This window comes from Delphinus delphis, chromosome 15 (assembly GCF_949987515.2).
Source record: "Delphinus delphis chromosome 15, mDelDel1.2, whole genome shotgun sequence".
Taxonomy (NCBI): Eukaryota; Metazoa; Chordata; class Mammalia; order Artiodactyla; family Delphinidae; genus Delphinus; species Delphinus delphis.
Window position 1 is genome coordinate 43,783,338 of NC_082697.1, and position 18,151 is coordinate 43,801,488.

General features: G+C 49.1%; 1 long non-coding RNA gene across 1 annotated transcript; it reads right to left on the reverse strand.

The window, feature by feature from the left end:
- Positions 1 to 8,779: 8,779 nt before the first annotated feature.
- LOC132438921 (uncharacterized) lies at positions 8,780 to 15,227 on the reverse strand. Its single transcript, XR_009522246.1, has 3 exons — positions 15,150 to 15,227; positions 9,644 to 9,747; positions 8,780 to 8,858 (listed from the first exon to the last, which is right to left on the reverse strand). It is a non-coding gene; the product is annotated as an uncharacterized lncRNA (long non-coding RNA).
- Positions 15,228 to 18,151: the final 2,924 nt, after the last annotated feature.

Consider the following 18,151-nt stretch of genomic DNA (forward strand, 5'->3'; position numbering starts at 1 on the left):
ACATTGGGAAAAAACAGAAGCACCTTGGGTTTCCCTGGTGGCGCAGTGGTTGAGAGTCCGCCTGCCGATGCAGGGGACACGGGTTCATGCCCCGGTCCGGGAAGATCCCACATGCCGCGGAGCGGCTGCACCCGTGAGCCATGGCCGCTGAGCCTGCGCGTCCGGAGCCTGTGCTCCGCAACGGGAGAGGCCACAACAGTGAGAGGCCCGCGTACCGCAAAAAAAAAAAACAAAAACAAAAACAAAAACAAAAACAGAAGCACCTTGATTCTATCACATGATGGACACAGAAGAGATGTGAAGCCACGTCAGGCAGAGATCAATGTCCTAGAAACGGGGCTCCTCCGTTAACACTAAAAATGGCACCTGGAAGCGTTTCTGGAGCTTCAGGTAAACGTCCTGTATTTTCTGTGGCTGAGTGAAAATTCCACCAGCTCAAGACCAAAACATTTAAAAAATCAGAAGGAATCTGCTTACTTTGAAAAATCAGCTCGTGGGTTCAGTTCATAAAACAGCTCTCCTGCAGAAAGTCCTGCTCCCAAATGGAACTGGATCCCCTTCCTTGGCTCTGAGGGTCTCCTCATTCACAGGTGAAGGACATACGCCGGCCCTGGTCAGTGCCCACCTCGAGCTGTCAGGGCTCTACACCCAGAGCGGGTGCACCCAATGCCTTCCAGGGGCCTCTAAGTCCTCAGCCCCGGGGGCCGTAGAAATGGGGCCAGAGACTGATTTCAGGGACTCGGACATTTTTACAACACAGAACAGGAACTGGAAGAAGGGTTTCCATTGTGAAACCATCACGGTGACCCACAGGGAAGGTGAGGACATGGAAACGGGGCAGGCTGGGGGAATGCCGGTCACTTTTATTTAATATCTGTAGAGCTTTTCTCACACACTCTTCAAAACAGGGGACAACCCAGATATCACCAGACCCAGAATTATTTCTAAGTAAAGATAAATTCTCTTTGCCCCTTATGTTTCTCCCTCCCTCTCCCTTTCTCACACATACACACTTTGGATAAAATACTGTTGAAAAACCTAAATGAAGCATAAAAATGGAAGGCTACAGATCGTACACTCCAGTTAGGTTACGACTAGAGATTCTAATAACGTCCGCCCTGTGTTATTTCCTGTAGCTGCTGTAACAGGTTAGCACAGACTTAGTCGTTTAAAACAACAAAAACGAATTAACGTACAGTTCTAGAGGTCAGGAGTCTGGCATGGGTCTCGCTGGGCAGCATCGAGATACCGTCCGGGCTGGTTCCCTCTGGAGGCTCCAGGAGAGGACCTGGTCCTTGCCTTTTCCAGCTTCCAGAGGCACCCGCATTCCTTGGCTCCCGGCTACATCACCCCAACCTCTGCTTCCGTTGCCACATCTGCCTCTGACGTTCCCACCTCCCTCCTATAAGGAGCTTGTGATGACGTCAGGCCATCTGCATAGTCCAGAGTCACCTCCCATATCAAGACCCTTAACTTAACCACGTCTGCAAGGTCCCTCTGCCGTGGAAGGTGACATATTCACAGGTGCAGGATTAGGACACGGACATCTGTAGAGGCATTCTTCTTCCCCCAGCACTCATCTCTAACTGCCCCCTCCTCTGCTGTGGTAGGCTGTGGTCAGAAAGAAACCATCCTGTCTCCTCGTGACACCCACTCCTCAGCCACTGCTGATGGGATTGGGGGTGGGCGTGTCTCCAGCTCAGCCAGGTGAGCACCCTTGTGAGGTGCGAGAGGGGACAGAGGTGCCATTGTTTGTGCAGAGCTAAACCAAACACTCACTTGACTCAGGCTGTGGACACTGGGGTCACAGGAGAGCACTGGCCCGTGGAGGGGGCAGTCTGCAGAGAGAAGTAAAGTGGGCGTGTAGAGATGGGCAGGGGTGGCCAAGGACGCCAGGCAGAGGCGATGGGTGACCTCCTGTTCCCGCCAGCCTCGCGTGCTTCTTGCCTGCTGTGTCCGGGGTGGTGTCTCAGGTCGATAGAACGAATCTGCTGAACATTTAGATCCTTAAGAGGGTCTCTGTGATGCACCCTAACAACACACGAGTTTGTATGATTAGACCACAGCCCTTGTCTTGTCTCTCAGTCCTGTACAGCATCTGCCCGTCTTCACACCCTTTGCAAAACCACGTGACTTGAGACCACTTACAAGCTGTGTCTGTAGTTAGTAGAACTTCGGCATCGGTAGAAAAACTTTGGTCTGTGGAAAGGAGGGAATGAAATTACGTGAGAGCTAAATTTTAACGGGGCTGAGATCATCTCTCCTAGAGCAGGAGTAGGAAAATCAGGGGTCTTTTATACGTTCAGAAGGAAAAAAGTTCTTTGTGCTATTGCTTTTCACATTTGTCGAGTGTGGGGAGCCTGGACTGGATGCATAAAACGAAAATCTCATCAAGGCGTCGTTAACAACTCCACAGAATCATACTCCAAACACTACAGCTTCAGACTCCCCATCTCTAGGGAAATTTAATGGAATTAAGTCTCCTCTGTTCCCACTTAGAAGTTCCTACATAATCATAGCAGGTTATTATACAGACAGAAAGTACAGGACTGCAAAGACAGAGCTGGAATATAATGCAATTTATTTCTGCCGCTGATAAATCTCTCCCTCGGTTATGGGAGAACGATCTGACTACAGAGACCGAGGGAAAGTGAGGCCCATTCTCACGACACTGCGGCAGCTACACCCTCCTTGAGGGCTTTTGAGAACTGACAACACTGCCGGGGTCTCATTTCTCCAAGAGGTGAGTTCACTAGCCTCTGCTGATGCAAAGGCCATCCGCCGAACTGGCCCGTGGACATACATGTCTGGAAAGTTATTAACATTTTATCGGCCTAAGCAGGACCTTATTCCAGATTTTATGTGTAATAATCATAGATGTGATAGAAAATTTTCAGTCAAGACAATATCAGTTCATAAACCTGAAGAAGTCAGGCAAAGCTGCTGAATTCAACTAGTAAGCTCATCATAATTTATTGGGCAAGTTCTGGCTTGCAGTCAGAGTGGCCCGCTCCAATTCCTGCTCTCACTTTGCCCCTGTGTGAGCTCTGAGGGTTTGCTCAGCACACCTGTATCTTGATTTTGTGGAAACCCTAACGTACTTGAGAGGGGTTTAGCGGGAATAAGCTGAGGTACAACAGGCATCACAGCCTACTGGGCATCAGACACTACAGAGCAAGGACCTGATGTCTTGTCCTCTTCCCACCCCCTCGTCTTCCTCTGCTTTGCTTTTATGGGGCTGGGTATGAGATTAACTCTGTAAAACCCTGTTGTAAAGGGTCTTCCAATTGCAGATGGTGGCCTGAGCCCAAGCAAGTCCATCCCCTTGCTCAAAAAGATTATAATAATTTAGAGACGTAAAAAGACAAATAGGGCTTCCCTGGTGGCGCAGCGATTGAGAGTCCGCCTGCCGATGCAGGGGACGCGGGTTCGTGCCCTGGTCCGGGAAGATCCCAATGCCACGGAGAGACTGGGACCGTGAGCCATGGTCGCTGAGCCTGAGCGTCTGGAGCCTGTGCTCCGCTAACGGGAGAGGCCACAACAGTGAGAGGCCCGCATACAGCAAAAAAGAAAAAAAAAAAAAAAAAAAAAAGACAAATAAATGAATATCTTGTAGCCCACAATGAGTAGGAAGACTCCATGCCATAAAGACGTCAATTCTCTTCACATGCAATTATAAGCAAAACCTCAAAGGGCTTTTTGTTGTGAACGAAATTTTAGGTTTCTGAAACTTATTGGATGAGTTTAGCAAGATTGGACAAGACACGCCTGAAGCAGTAAAAGAAAGTGGAGGCCCCTCGACCAGGTGGTACTGAGCTGCCATAGGTGTGGAGGAGGAGGATGGACAAAACGACAACAGACCAGAAGGACCACACAATCCTGGGTGCATCTCGGGTCCCTGGGGTAAGAAAGGACAGTTTAGCGAGTGGAGATGACTATCAGTTACCCATGTAGAAGGTAAATTGGATTAACACATCATAAAAAGATCATCTCAAGCTGGAAATAAAAGGAAAGAAAGGCACACTAGGTTATTCTGTGAAAGAACCCTGGATCTCATTGATTCGACACACAGTTTGTTTCTTGCTCACACCAGGCTGGCTGTAGTTCCAGAACCCCAGGCTATCCCCACGTTTTCCGATCCCCCCAGGGCACTCTGACCTGTGGCCGCCCCAGAGGCAGCAGCAGTGGACGCCTGTACAGAGAACCATGCACTGCCTCTTACATGACTCCACTGGCATCACACAGGCCCCCTGTACTCATGTTTCTTTGGGCAGAGCAACTCACAAGACCCTGCCTCTCCGAAAATGAACTACTGTTATGTACAACGAGGAGGAGCCATGGAAACAAGATGTTAATGGAAGAAAAACACAGGTCTCTGAAAAAATGTATATTTAGACACCATTTTTATAAAATTTTAAAAAACAAAAAGAAATACTGTAGTATTTAAACATATATTCATATTCATAAACTGATGTATTTTTAAAAGGGAATGGGTTGCACCAAAATTCTGAGTGATAGTTGCCTCTGTGACGGAGTGGAAGAGGCAGGGGAGATGCACACAAGCAGATGTGAGTAGTTTCCACTTTGAAGCACTAGCCTGCCGTCACCAGGCCTTGGAAGAAAATCAGTGTTCCGAGGGAAATAACCAAAGTCGACAATAACTCATTCCACAGGAAATTGGGATAATTCAGAGGAGACAATTTTCAAAAGTCCAAACTATCTTCAGACATATTCGAGAAACTTCATCCATAAGACAAGGACAGGCTGCCAGGAAAGGGTCAAAGAATAAGAAAATATTCTTGGTAGTTAAAAGGATTATTTCTGATGTTAAAATAAAGTCATTAGTGAGGTTAAAAGATAAACATCTCATAGGGACTTCCCTGGCGGTCCAGTGGTTAAGACTCCACACTTCCACTGTGGGGGACGTGGGTTCAATCCCTGGTGGTCGGGGAACTAAGATCCTGCAAGCTGCGGGGCACGGCCAAAAAAAAAGATAAACATTTCCTAGACTATAAAGCAGAAAGTTAAGGTGATGGAAGATGGAGAACTGCTTGCAAACCCCAACCCTAAATGTTCAAAAACCACATACAATCAAGTACGGAGCCAGGGAACAGAAGTGCTCCTGGGGTTAAGAAGGGCATTCCCTGTACTTTTGCCAGAGTATGTAGATGTCCTGGGCTGTGAGGTGCCCTCTAAGCTGCAGACCCAGCTCTGAATTTCGGGGTAACTTTGTTTTGTTACATTTTGGGGGAATGTGTTTCTGTTCTATTTGTTCTGTTCCCATCTTCATGGATCCGAAGCACTGCACGTTGGGGTCTCTCTCTGATACCGTTTAATATCATGTATGAATTCCTATTTCTCTTTAACTCTTTGTGGACAACGATGTTGTCTGTTATTTTTGGAATCTCTGGGGAACTGTGTTCAGACTCAGCCTCCTTTGGTTAATTTCTCTTCTGATACAGGCTTTTTATTTCATTTTTTCGCTCCTTCTTCATTGGTATTTATGTACAGCTCATTTTTTCTGTTTTCTCACTGCTGAACCAGGACGTAGTGGGTGGGAGGGGGCAGAAGAGTGAGCCTGGAACTCACTCTACTTGGCCCTTTTGGTTCAGGTTTCAAAAGACACACAGACATGCCTCCCTGTGGTTTAGCAGCCCCATTAACAATTTACCCAAATCAGGTCTCTCCCCCTGCCCCAGTGGTTGCAGCTCTCCTCAGTTTGCCAGTAGAGACATTGATAAGGTTCAGTTTGGTCCTTTGATATTACGTCCCTCTTTTCGCTCACACACCTCCCTGTGCTGGGTGACCAAGTCTATCTCAACAGCAGGGGCATCCATTCTACATTAGTTATTCCTCTTTGCTGCTCTTCTGTGTAAAACTGGGTCCTCCAAAATTTATGTCCTGCCTTTCCTGTGGCCCTGAAAACCCCTACATCATGTCCTCGGACATGTGTCAGGACCTCTGGATGTGTGTCAGGACAGGGACTCCCACGTTTGGGGAAATAAGGATCCTGATTGAGATTCAGGAAACAAAGGCACATAGAAACTCCAGGAAAAGCAAAAAGCCTTCTAGAAATGCATGGTTTAAATGGGAATACAACTAAGATGAGGTCTGATGAGCAGTGGAGGGATGTAACTTGCCTTTCACCCTAGAAATATTCTGCTCTTTGAGCCCAGAGTCATAATACTGGGCTTGGAGAAAAGAATACAACTCAACCACATGACTTGGCTCTGGATAAATAACATTTACTTTATCATAGTTTTGTTAAGGAAATGTATTGGTTGTGAACACTTAAGTCAACCCACAACGTGCACAAAACGTAATTATGGTACAGAATATAAAATAAATGTTATCTCCCCTAACAAAGGTCCAGTTAACAGTGGTTGGAGAGTGAGTGTAGAAATGGAGATGACAAGAAATACAAATCTGATTTTAAACATGTGCACTTAATTACCTGACTTATATTTACACTGTAACTGACAGAAGCACTGTCTGAAATTGGGAAGAAGCCAGAGAGAAGAGATGGAGGTGGTTCAGTGACCTAAATTTTAAAATTTAAATCAAAGGATTACTAGAAACTGTCTGAAAATTATTTTAAGATGAATGAAACAACAGAAGAGGCTATGAGGGACTTCCCTGGTGGCACAGTGGTTAAGAATCTGCCTGCCAATGCAGGGGACATGGCTTTGATCCCTGGTCCGGGAAGATCCCACATGCCATGGAGCAAATAAGCCCATGTGCCACAACTACTGAGTCTGTGCTCTAGAGCCTGCGAGCTACAACTACTGAGCCTGAGTGCCACAACTACTGATGTCCACACACCTAGAGCCCGTGCTCCACAGCAAAAGAAGCCACCACAATGAGAAGTCCGTGCACCGCAATGAAGAGTAGCTCCCGCTCGCCACAACTGGAGAAAGCCTGTGTGCAGCAATGAAGACCCAACACAGACCAAAAAAAAAAAATTAATTTAAAAAAAGAAAAAAAAAGCCTCCCAGAATAGGCTATGAGTGTTTGGTTGGTAACCTCCAGAACTCATAATGGGAAGAGTTGAAGTGTTGGGGAGGGAATTGAGGTGTGCAGGGACTTGTGCCTCTCCCTGTGCACTCATGTACCTTCCTATTTTTCTTTGCTGTATGTGTATTACTTTGGTAGATATTAAAACTTTATGAAAAATGTATCTCAACCTAAAAAAATTACAAAATGTAAATCAGCTCTTATATAAAAATAGTTGTATTTCTACTCTATTCACATTTCTCAACACCTGAGCTCGCCGATCCCACACACGATATAATCATGCTGCTGTTGGCACCATGTGGGTTCCTTCCGTGGCAATAATTCCAAATTTCCTTGACCTCTAATCACTTTCTAGCTAATAGTAGGCATGTTGACCTCTTGGATCCTGGAAGGAAGGTGACAACCACCACCTGTCTGAATCCTTGTAGGAAATAACAGTCTCTGCTCATATGACGGATTCCCAAAATAATCAGTGACAGCAAGAGCCACTATACTGCTGCCCGTTCGGAGTCAAGAGCCGACTCCACTGTTGGGTTAATAATGAAGTTATTTTGCTTTACTTTGGTGCAGACCAGAGTCCCTGCGGCTGAAGGATGTATTCTAAGTGTCTCATGATCATTAAAACCATTTTCACAGACCACTCATGTACTAAAAATAATCAATTATAGCAGCATCGCCAAGGTTGTGGCTGAGTGTTTACCTGCCACAACTCGAGTCAGAGCAATTTCCAAGCCGCTGTCAAGCCGGTCAGAGCTCCCTCCCGGAAGCCAAGTCAAATTCAAAACCAGAACTTGCTACCCTCAATTATGTAAATAGACACAAGAGGAGACAAAACACAGTTCACTGACTGGAATTAATTTACACCATGAAAGAAGTCTGATCCTCCAGATGAAGAGACAGGTATGAATCTAGATGTGTTTGGAGGCAGCGTTATGTCCTGTATTTGAAAGTAGTAGATTTGAGCTAAAGAGGCTCAGACTGGGATGAATGTGATAACAGCTGGTGAGCACAGGAGGGGTGATTTGGGGGACAGTAATTACTCTTCCCTCTGTGCCCCCAAGGGTAAAACTGGACTGGAGGGAAGGCAGCCTGAGAGTCGATAGGAAACTACACTTGTTAATAGTTAGAGGATTCATCACAACCTTGGGGCTTCCTGAGTCACGGTGGCCTTGAGGGAGAGAGTGGAGGTGAGGCAGAGTCAGGGAAGGATGCGCTGGGACCCTGGACAGCTGTACCTGCCTCCCACCCGCCTCACTTGCTTGTGTTGGGGGAGGACCCGCCTGGAACAGCAGATGTAGCAGAACTTGGAAGAACCTCACCTTTTCCTTTCGCTTTGGCTGCTCAGACTGAACCCTTGGCTGGGAGTTGCCTTTTTACCAACTGCTCCCCACCCCCATCTCAGCACACCAGGCACGCACGCAGAGATGCAGGCTTACTTTATAGGATTAAGCTCAAATCGCACCTTCTCCAAGAGGCCTTTTCTGAAATGTTAATCGAGGAAACATCTGCAATTCTCAGCACGCTTGCAAGTTTGTAGTTTTGGCTTCATTTGCTGGCCTGTGAGTCCCTTGAAGGCAGGAGCTATGTCTTATTTGTCTGTTTATTCCCAGTGCTACGTCACACCAGGCACACACATGCCCAGTGGTTTCCTTGATGAAGAAGAACATGCAAAACATGCAGCTGGTTCTCCAGAGGATGCATACGTCACACTGTGGCTGCCTGGTGCTCACCAACGGCGCTAAGGCAGGTGTGGAGGGCTGTGCCTGGACCACCATCTGTGCCAGGTTCTTGGCATGGACCAGACACCACTCATGCAGCTTCTGTCCAGGATGAGCGTTTCCTCCCTGAGTCATGTAAGACAAAGAAGAGGCCACGCTGACTTTCTCTGTGTCTAGCGCTCACTTCCACACGTGCAGACTCAGAATCCCTTCCCCTCCTCCGTTCACCATTCCTGGCCTCTTCCTACCACTCAACAGAAGGTAAGTTGACAGTCCATGCGGGGAGGGTGTTTCTATGTTAACCTACTTAATAACTCAGTGCACCGGCCCCATGTTGGGGCATCCCGTGCGTTTTACTCCTTGAGATCCAGGAAGCATTTGTAGGACTGAGAAGTGCCTGGGATCCTGGTCCTGGGATGGGGCTCGGCTGGGGTCGTCTCCCTTCAGTCACTTCACTGGGAAAGTCTCCTTAGTGATTATAAAACACGGCCCCGCATGATTGGTGCCCCTGCTATTGGGAAGTGGGCTCTGGGGTTCCCCCTTGAATCTGTCATGAACAGAATGCACAGGAGGAAGGGCACGCAGCTCACACCTGTTCTCTTGGGATGCCCTCGCTGGGGGGCGCCAGAAGCCCCGTAACAAGTCAAACTGCCCTGAGTCTCCCTTGCAGGAGAGGCCACGAGGGGCGTCCACTTTAGGGATGAGCCCAGCGGAGCCCTCAGAGGACTGCAGGTCCAGCCGAGGTGGTCGCAACAGCACGCGCAACCCAACCAGAATGGCGTAGCCCAGTGCTTCCTGAGCACCTGACCCACAGCCCTGGGAGCAGGGTTAGTGGCGTTCTAAGCTGCTGAGGTTGGAGCAAATTATGCACCACTCGTCACCAGGTACCTCCTGGCCCCAAAGAGAGTTACCTGGAGGTGTTCTCCTGCTCGTATTAGGGTGGACTCGACCCTTCATTTCTCACATCACCCAGCTTCCTGGGGGCCCATAGTGTGGCTCTTTCTGTACCCCAAAACTGTAAGATACCATCACAAGTACGTCAGAGAAAATGAAGCACTATACAAAGTCAAGTCATCATTGTTACCATAATTATGGAATTTTTCAGAGAGCAGACTTAGAAAAATACTCTTAGTTTGATGCCAAATTAACAGTAAACCTGGTGGAGAGAGATGGGAAGTGGGCCTCCCATGGGCAGTGCGGCAGAGCACAGGCTGTGTCCCTCCTTCTCCTTCTCCTCCCCCCTCCCCCTCCCCCCTCCCCCTCCCCTCCCCCTCCCCTCCCCCTCCCCTCCCCCTCCCCTCCCCCTCCCCTCCCCCTCCCCTCCCCCTCCCCTCCCCCTCCCCTCTCCCCCTCCTTTTCTGCCCCTGTGTCTCTCGGTTTGTCCCCTTGTCTCTTGTCACTCAGCACAGCTTCTCCCTCAGAGAACCAGTCTTCACACCCCGTTTCCTCTGCCCCTTTGCTTTCCCACGGGATGAGGAAGCGAGCTGGGCCCCTTTGCTAGGCTATGACCTGAGCTGAGGCACTGAGGCGCTGAGACAGGTGCGCGGAGATTTTTGGTTTTTTTGCAGTATGCAGGCCTCTCACCATTGTGGCCTCTCCCGCTGCAGAGCACAGGCTCCGGACGCGCAGGCTTAGCGGCCATGGCTCACGGGCCCAGCCGCTCCACGGCATGTGGGATCTTCCCGGACTGGGGCACGAACCCGTGTCCCCTGCATCGGCAGGCAGACTCTCAACCACTGCGCCACCAGGGAAGCCCCTGAGGAGTCTTCTGTTGGGGTCATTATCTAAGTGACTGGGGGTTTGCACTCAATTTGCAGGCTCACTGCTTGCAATTCGCGTCTCAGAGCATCAAGAAGTGGAGGAGCAATCAGGACTTAATTGCCTCAATGAAATCTGAAGGATAAGGAAGAAAGTGAAGGGAAAGCCAATTCCCTCATTATGTCAACCTTCCCTGCACTGCTCCCAATGACGCAGGAAGTCACCTCATTTCATAGCTGCTGCCATGATGCGCATGTGGGTTTTGGAGTCACTTAATTTCAAAATATCTTTAACGTCAGGTCCTCTGAGAAACAGATATTTACTTTATGCTGCAGCAATTAAAGAAGCTAGTCTCCATTTCCAAGCACCCCGGGTGTGTGCAGGTGAACAGCTTTGCAGTGTTTGGCTTGTTGTTCAGTTTTAATAACCTGTGGGATAATCTGAGCATTTATATAAACTGGAAACCTCGCTCTTAACTGATTTTTATTCATGCAATCGCTTTCTGATAGGGGCATGCCTATCTCAAATCCTGCAAACGTGCAGATGCCTTTTGTTTGATGTTTATTCGGGGACTATAAAAGGGAAATGCAGTAGAAAAGGTGCCTCCTGGGCCAGCCTTACGAGACGGAAATCCCGTGTTGGCCAAACGCACAGCTCCGACTATCCCGTTCCCCGTGCAGGTCTTGATGCCGGTTGCTTGGCCTTCTGCAGACAACAGGCATGGGAATTCGTCTGCAGCAAAGTCCCTCTCAGTTTTCAAGTGGCCCCACTCCTCAGGCAGCCCTCCTGAAACTCTCCTTGCAAGAACGTGACGTATAATGAGAGGGCCTAGAGCCCCGGGCAGAACACGGCCTGGCTGCTTGCGACACCTGCTCATGACCGATGCCCAGGGCTCCACGTGTCCCGCGAGAGCGACATTGCATCTGGGAAGACAACTCCTGCCGTGGTTCAATGGCTGCTGAAAGGTCTCCATCAGCTCTGTCTCTTCTAACTATTTGACCAGCGTGCAGCCAGGACACTCCCGGCAAAGAATGTCACCTTGGGTGGAAAGAGAATTAACTCCCAGGAACACTAACCATTGTGGGAAAGAAAGCATTGCAGACGGATGGAAATCTCAGGTCCTCTCTTATCAGATGCGTAACTTTGGGCAGGACGCTTGGCCTCTGTAAGGCTCAGCTTCCCCATCCATGTAATGGGTACCTTAATGGTGTCTGCCTTGTAGGGAATGTGACTTTGCACAGTGGGCACACAGAACCTACTCAGTACATCTTAGCTTAAAAATAAATTGTTTCCATCTCGTCCACCAGAGGCAGACCACAAGGAAAGGATCTGAGAGCAAGGCGTTTGTCTGGGCGATGATGAGGGAGCAAGCACGGGGAGTGGCGTGTGCGGAGCTGTGCCCGGAATGCCCTCGGGACAGGACTTGAGAGGATGGTGGTGCCACAGCCTCCGGCTGCAGCCCCTCAGGACCTGCTCTGCTTGGACATCGACACACCCTTCCCAGCAGCCCCAGCCAATGACCTCAGTGACCACACAGCGGGTCGGGGGGGGGGGCACGGTGCCCGTCCAGGGGGATCTGACCTCAAAGAGAGCATCTCACAGGGTTGCCGAGGTACCTCAGGCTGTGCCACAGCCGGTCCTGACCCCTTTCCCATCAGAGGTGTGGGGTCTGCATGGCGGAGTCCTTTCCCCACCCAACCTGCTTCTTCCCCCTTATTCCTTTTCACAGGCTTTGCCCCCAAGAAACTGCAGAAAGAGCTAACTCCTTCTCGGTTTCTGCTTCCTGGGGGACCCTGATGACATGTGGGAAACTGACATAGAGAAGGTCACCATCTTGGGCAGCTCACGTGCAATCCTGGGGGTCCCAGAGACGAAGTGTCACTTGCCTCAGACTTGCCTAAAAGGGTGAAGGAAAGGATTTTGTTCTCCACAGGCCCTGCTGCCCCTCCTGGCTGAAGGATGCTGGGGTGTGAGCTCTGGGACTCTGACCGTCCCGGCAGCGTGGGGAGCAAGCTCTCCGTGGAGCCGCAGGCGCGCAGAACATGGCTAGCAGGAGGGTTTGAGGACTTCCAGGAGTGTGGGTGGGCCTTTGAGAGCATCTGCTACAAAGATTTATCCTTTGGCTACTTGTGTCGTGCTCAGTGTCAGAGCGGAAGAACAGCAAGACGGGGATAATGCCTGGTGAATACTGCCTCTGGGGGAGTAAAGGAGTTATACTGTTTCACGGATGCAGAGCACAGTTTGGGAAGATAAAAGTAATTCCTGTGTCATGACCTACAGAGGTGGGATAGGGAGGGTGGGAGGGAGGCTCAAGAGGGAGGGGCTATGGGGACATGTGTACGCATATGGTTCGCTTTGTTGTGCAACAGAAACTAACCCGGTATTGTGAAGCAATTATACTCCAATAAAGATCTATCAAAAAGAAAAAAAAATTCCTGAGATGGTTGCTGGTAGTCGCACTACAATGTGAATGGACTTAATGCCACTGTACTATACGCTTAGAAGTTGTTACAACGATAAATGGTATGTTGTATATTTTACCGCAATAAACAAAAGAACCACCGTCTAAATCAGAAGAAGATGCCATGTTACATAAGGAAACGTTAACAGCCGGTTCAGGAATGCAGCAAGAGGACCAGCCAGAGGGGTTACTTCATGCACAGAACAAAAGGCTCCAAACAAAACAGATGCCTGGAGAATGAGGCGCTTTCCCGACTATCCCCATGTAAATGGGCCACTTTAGCTGTCACGCTTGGGCAGGGAATGGATTTGATTTTAGTGGTTATGCTAATTTCTGTAAAATAAATCAGACTCCTGAAACAGCAAGCTTGGCTGCCCTTTGCATGAGCTTAGAATATAAATGAAACCTATTTCTCTCCAAGATGATCTGAGTGAACAAGCAATAACCTACAGGAAATACCTGAGCCACGCCATGAAAGGGCATTCTGAGGTCTCCTATGCTAAAGGTATTAGCAGGACAGCCAGTCTGCAATTTGGTATCATCGTGATACTCAGTGATGGGCCCCGGCTGGTGGTGCCTCTGTGGGAGAAGCAGGGAGCACGGTAGGCGGGAGGTGGGAGGATTTGGGAGTGCCGCCGACGAGAGCTAAGGGGCCTTTGGTAAATGAACGCTCCTTGGGGTCTTTCCTGTCACACCAGCGAGCATCCTTGTGTATTTAGAGGAGTCTGCAAAGCAGAGCACATATAAAGCATGAGAAGGTCCCTTCGCTTCGCTTGCCCCTGACCCTGGGAGTTGCAGCCTATTGGGAACATAGAACATCTTCTTCCCAAGCCCACAGCAAAGCCCATGGAGGAAGGTTCAGAGAGGAAGCCCACGATCAAGCCCAGAAAGCCTGGCCCTCTGTTCCCCAAGCGAGAAGGGACTGAATCGCTTTCTGCTATGCCTAGAGCAGTGACAGAGGAGTAAGCGGTGACCTCAATAAAACTCCGTTCAAGGAAATTCTGTTTGATGGGACCCAAAGGCAATGGTAATGAAGATGACATTCATTTCTGGATTTATTTTAAATTCTGTGCATACACAGGTTTTGTGAAGACAGGGGCTCTAGAAGTTTGTGACTGGAGGGCAACATGGCTTACCTACTTCAAACGCTCACAATCTGAAAATGGATGACTTCCCCAAACTATGTTAAACCGAAGGAAGCAATTCACAACATCCCTCCACGATCTCGGGAAGAAGGGAGGCTCACAGCTCAGGGTGGGCTGTCGGCATTGTGGTGAGAGGTGGACAGCAGAGGGTCCTGCCTCCTGCCCACACCCCAGTGCTCCCCAGCACAGCCCTTCAGGAGCCCTGGGACGGGACATATAGCACGTGGTTACTACGCCCCGGTGATCCCATGTGGGGAGGGCACTAGGATAAGGCACTGGATCCACTCCTGCATCTTAGTACTGGAGCAGCGGCTCAGACCCCAGCTGAGCCTGAGGAAGGCAGCTCCCTGGGACCAGCCCCATCCTCATGCAGGAGATGTGTTATCACGACAGATTAGGGTATGAACCCTTTTTGCTCAGGTGGAGAGAACCTGGATGCTGTAGTTTAGCACCTGATTGAGGAAGCAGGACTCCGACCACATCCCTGCTCTGCTGGTCTTGCCCGGGAGAACCCAGCCCTCTAGCATCTGAGCCCATCCCAGCTGACCCCGCCTTGTGGGCGGAGCTCCCACACAGTCCCACAGAGAGCAGGAGAGGATTCTGCCAGCTCCTTAGAATTAGCTTTAAGGCAAGTTCGCAGGTGCTCTGCAAGGTGGAAAAGCCCAAATGCTACTGGCCTGTCAGGCTACCTGTGCTCCATCATCACTTCTGGAAGTCTTTAGCTGACTGGACTCTCCAACGGTGCCTCATAGATGTCTCTCGTTCCCCACGCTTTCCTTACAACATGACTTGTCACCCCTTCCATGGAGAGACCAAGGCTGTGTGAACAACACCCCGCCCACATACAGCACAGATGTTGAGGCTGGGGTCTTCCAAGGTGACGTCTGCTGTATGTACCTGCCGCCCTGTATGAGTTATCCATTGCTGCATGACAAGCCTAGGCTAGCCCCTTGAACAGTGTGAGACACGTACCTAGCCCTCCAAGTTTTGGTCACTTAAAACAAGTATTTATCTAGCACATGACTGCAGATTTGCAATTTTGGCTAAACTTACCTGGGCAGTTCTGTTTATCTCAGCTGGAGGATTGAGAGTTTGCTCAGTGGTCTGGGACAGCTCCCGTACATGTTTGTGAGCTGCCTGGCTGTGGGCTGGAGGGCTGGGCGTGTGTCTCCCACCATTCAAGAGGCTGGCCTGGGCTTGGTACACAGGAGCCTCAGGGGACCAGAAGAGTGATGAATAGGTACTTTTCAAGCCTTAGCTTACATCACATTTGCTAAGGTCTCATTGGCCAAAGCAAGTCACATGGCCAACCCAGATTCAGCAGTTAGAGAAACAGACTCCATCTCCAGACAGGAGACTTTATAAGGTCATGATTCAATGGTGAGGATGCATGTAGGCAAGGACTCATATTCATTTGTTCAACCTATCCTAACGACCTAATGAAGATTCTGGATTGTTTCTAGTTCAGCTAAAAAACTATTTTGATGTCATAAAGAACCTCAGCACTCTTGAAGTGAGAATCTCTCCAGGTAACAGAGAATAGCCACTATTTCCAGGAGTTCCCTGGATTTCACTACAAATTCTTCTCCACATCTCTGAACTGAAAGCCCAGATATCAGGCCTCCAGAAGGAAGGAGAGGTCGCTCCTTCCACAGCTCTCACAGGAGTAGTCTCCACAATATATACACTGCTTATTTTCTTTTAAATACTTGCTCCCAGTTCTGCCGTAGAATCTTGGAGGTACAACTTTGAAGGGGCCCAGCACCCAACGGCCTTGTAGTTGAACTACCAGAGTTCGGATCCTTTGTATTTTCTAGGTACTTCAAATTTTCATACTGTGTAAGCTACACACTCAAAAACTCCAAGCAGGTGCTCTCACTTCTATGCCTGACTACAGTGACTGTGTTCTGCCCCAGCACATTCTCTCCTAGAGATGACAGGGACATGAAAGTGAGACCTGCAGACACCTATCATGGGGACACCTTGAGAACCACCCAGCTGGACAGGGAGTGGGGGTAGAACGTCACAGCTGGGAAAGCCCACACTGGGGATCAAACATGGACCACAGTGCATCACTGCGTAAATGGTTTGGAGTTGTCCTGTGTCAAAATCGATATGGGGCATGAAGCTGACACCTGTCACCTGTTACCTGGCAGGTCATGGGACAGTGGCACATCCCCTTGTGACCCATGACTTCTAGGGTAGGAATAAGTCCAGTGAAGTTACTATTGTTTCACATTTGCTTTGCCCATGAGATCCACCTGGGTGATCAGTGTAGAACTTAAGTATCTTGAGTGTAGGAGGGGAGGGTGTTCAGTGTGGGAGGACTAACAGGGAGGGAGGGTCTCCCAGGAGGAACGCCAGCTCCACCAGTCAGTGCCCTGAGCTCCAGCAGCATACCTGTTGAAAACTTACCAGTGGTCAGCAGCTCAGAGGAACCCATGGCAGCCACGGCAGAGAAGACTCCTCCATGTACATGAAAGAGAAGACCAGCTCCTCAGCCACCACCCGTGGGCTAGCAAAGAATGCTCTTAAGCTTCTCATGGCTCACTGTATTTTTTTAAATTTTATTGAAGTATAGTTGATTTATGATGTTGTTGATTTCTGCTGTAAAGCAAGGTGATTCAGTCATACATACATACTGATATATTCTTTTTCATATTCTTTTCCATTATGGTTTATCTCAGGATATTGAATATAGTTCTCTGTGCTCTATAGTAGGACCTTGTTGTTTATCCATCCTATATATACTAGTTTGCATCTGCTAATCCCAACCTCCCAGTCCTTCCCTCCCCCACTCCCCCGCTTCCTTGGCAACCACAAGTCTGCTCTCTGTGTCTGCAATCTGTTTCTGTTTCGTAGATATGCTCATGGCTTACTGTAAATCTTTCTGTATTACTTTCCTTACACCCATTCCTTTTGGTTGGTTGGTTGTTGCTTTGTTGTGGACTCTATTGCTCACATATTGGGTATCCTGAAATTGTCCTCCACGTCTTTTATCTTTTCCCCTGTAGCTTCCGTACCCTGAGTGAGTGTGTGTGTGTGTGTGTGTGTGTGTGTGTGTGTGTGTGTGTGTTCACTGTGCTGCAGGCTCTCTCATCTGCTCTATCTCCAGGTCTGTAATTCAATTGTCAGCCATAATCATCTCTCTCTTCATCTGTTACACATTTTAATTGAAAACTCAATTGTTTCGCCTACTTTTAGTTCCTAAAAGTAATTTTGTGCCCTGACTACATCTCCTAAAGCTTCTCATTACTGTTTTCTATTAAATTTTCTTGTTGTTCTTCCACCAGTTCAATAGGAGATGAGTATTATAAGTTATTCACTTTGGGCTTCCTCTCTCACAGCCTCGAATGTCCTGGGTGAGCTGAAATATTTTTCTGCTTATTCTAGTGTGTCCCCTGGTCATCCAGACCCATCAGGCTTTTGGAGCCTCTGGAGCAGGGATGCTCCCCAGCAAGGGAAAACACATCACTCCCTGTCCTCCGAGATGTGCAGGAAACAAGTTGGCAGATGGTTACCCCCATGTCGGGACGTGGAAAACAAGCTTCCCTTCTCCCAAGGGCAGACACAGTCTTCATCCAACTAGAGGGGCTGCATAGAGTCCATCCCGACCTCAACTTCCCCTCTTCTCCTTGATCATAAAGGTCCAGGAGGGCCCCAAGGGCACACCTATGGCTCCTTTCTGGAGAGATTGACAGACTTCCACTGGCCACACTCTGTTGGAGAATAAGTGACCTTCCCATCCCCCAGAATGGCTGTGGTCGTAGGCTAGACAGGCATCTCCCGAGGGACCATGCCCTGAGGCTCACACCCTAGTGTGGTTCTCTCTGCTTGGGTTGGGACTGACCCTGTGAAGCCTTATAATCAATAAAATCAGAGGAAGTGACGTTGTACCACTTCTAGGCTTAAACTTCAAGAAGACAGCTTATGCTGTGGGGAGGCCTGAGCCATAAGACTCATAAGACCACATAAGAGCCATGTGGTCATAAGACGCCTGGGTACCTGGGTGAAGAGACCACACAGAGAGGCCATCACCTTGACACTAGTGGAGA